Source organism: Penaeus japonicus, unplaced genomic scaffold (assembly GCF_977035675.1).
Source record: "Penaeus japonicus unplaced genomic scaffold, GWHDUDI00000001_assembly GWHDUDI00000016, whole genome shotgun sequence".
Lineage (NCBI taxonomy): Eukaryota > Metazoa > Arthropoda > Malacostraca > Decapoda > Penaeidae > Penaeus > Penaeus japonicus.
The window spans coordinates 4,452,243-4,454,742 of record NW_028234418.1 but is presented as its reverse complement, the minus strand read 5'-3'; positions in this window follow the sequence as shown (position 1 = coordinate 4,454,742).

Genomic DNA, 2,500 nt, shown 5'->3' with positions numbered 1-2,500 from the left:
TATACATCCATAAAGCTTACAGATCGACAGCTACGAGAATACAAATGTTGCGGCCATAGGTGCGAACGCATAAAGGCAGATATATACACAATGGCCGACATACATATACTTGGATAAACGAATATCGAAACGGATATAAATATAGCATAGATGTATGAGATTCTGTGTGTGTGTGTGTGTGTGTGTGTGTGTGTGTGTGTGTGTGTGTGTGTGTGTGTGTGTGCGCGTGTGCGTGTGCGTGTGCGTGTGCGTGTGAGTGTGCGTGTGAGTGTGCGTGTGTGTGTGCTTGTGCGTGTGCTTGTGCGTGTGCGTGTGCAAGTGCTTGTGTGTGTGCGTGTGCATGTGCGTGTGCGTGTGCGTGTGCGTGTGCGCGCGACTATATCCGTGCGTAAGTGTATATTTACGTTTAAACATTCCGACAATACAACACAAACTTCGTCCCTTCCAGCACAAGCACAACGGAATTTTCTCCCTGACGAGCCGCTCGACTGCGAAACAGTGCGTGTGTGCTTGTGGCATGGCCTCTTGCGGCGGCGTCACGGGCAAACATGACACCCCCCCTCCCCCCTCCTCCCTCCACCATCACCCACCTACCCCCACATCCACTTCTGCTGAAACTGCTGCTTCTCCTGCTGCTCAGGATATCTCTGTCCGTAATGGAATCTATATATCAGTCTACTTATTTATCTATCTATTCATTCAACTATCTATTCATCAACCCATCCCTCTATTCATCTATCAATTAATCAATCAATCTATCAATTAATCTATTTATTTATCTATCTACCTATTTCTAAGTATTTCTGAAGGTAAATCTTTATTTTGTCCTTTGCATTTTTTCATCATATGTTTGTTCATTTATTTTCCTCCATCTCTCTTTCTTTCTTTCTTCATTTTCTATATACACCTTTTGCTTCTTCTTTTCTCTCCTCTCTTCCTTCCCTCTCCATCTCCTCCCTCTCCTCCGCGCTTTCCCTCTTATTCTTATTCCTCCTCTTATTCTTCCTCTTCCTTTTCCTCTTCCTCTCCCTCTCTTTTTCTTTCTTCTTCTCCCTTTACCGCTCTCTTTTTCTTCTTCTTCTCCTTTTACCTCTACCTCTTCCTCTACCTTTTCTTTCTCTATTTCTCCCTCTCCCTCTCCCTCTTCTTTCTCTTCCTCTTCCTCTCTTTTTCTTCCTACTTAAAAACATCCCCACCGCTTTCCATTTTCCTTTTCACTTACCCTTGTTATATATATGTCTCTTCCCTTCCCAATATCTCTTTTTTTTTCTTCTTTTTTTTTATTTTATTTTTTATTTTGTTTGTTCTTGCATTACTTGTCGAGGCTGATTATCTCTTCCCTTTCTACCTCCCATTCGCCAATTGTTCTCCGTGTGTTTTTCACTTTCTATCCTTTCTCTCTCATTCTCTCATGCTTTCCCCCTTTTTTCGCTTATGCTTCGCCCCGCCCCTCATTGTCCTCTGATGTTTATTTCTCTCGCTTTCTCGCCGAGAAAAGAAAAGGGCGTGAAGTGAGAGGTGGAGAAAACTTTTTCTTTCCTTTCTCTCGCTTTTTCTTTTTCTTTCTCTTTCTCTTTCTCTTTCTCTTTCTCTCTCTCTCTATCTATCTATCTCTCTCTATCTATCTATCTCTCTCTCTCACTCACTCTCTCTTATTCTGCGTCTTTTTCGTTGTCGCTTTTTCATACTCCCAATCCCTCTAATCACATCCTACTATCTACTTCATAATACCATCCTCTCCTTCTCTCCCTGCCTCCCGTCTCTTCTCCTTCTCCTTTTCCTTCTCCCTCTCCCTCTCTCCCTCCCATCTCTGCTCCTTCTCCCTCTCCCTCTCCTCCTCCAATCTCTTCTCCTTCTTCTTCTCCTTCTCCCTCTCTCCCTCCCATCTCTGCTCCTTCTCCCTCTCCTTCTCCTCCTCCAATCTCTTATCCTTCTTCTCCCTCTCTCCCTGCCATCTCTGCTCCTTCTCCCTCTCCTTCTCCTCCTCCAATCTCTTATCCTTCTTCTCCCTCTCTCCCTCCCATCTGTGCTCCTTCTCCTCCTCCCTCTCCTCCTCCAATCTCTTCTCCTTCTTCTTCTCCCTCTCTCCCTCCCATATCTGTCCCTTCTCCTCCTCCCTCTCCTCCTCCAATCTCTTCTCCTTCTCGCTCTCTCCCTCCCATCTCTTCTTCAATTTATTTCCATTCTCCTTCTCCCTCTCTCTCCCCAATATCTTCTCCTCCTCCAATCTCTTTATCTTCTCCTTCTCTTCTCCTTCTCCTTCCCCCTCTCCTCCTCCCATCTTTTCTCCTCTTCCCTCTCTCTCTCTCAACATTTTTTTTTTTACTTTTGCAATTCATTTTAGCAAGCCTTCCGAGGCCATTCGTTCGCATCAAAATCAATGCTGATAAAATTCGCGTCGCTAAATCATATACAGTATTTTCTGCAAGCAAACAGATGGGAAGGATGGGAAGAGAGGGAGGGAGGGAGAGAGGGAGGGAGGGAGGGAGGGAGGGAGGGA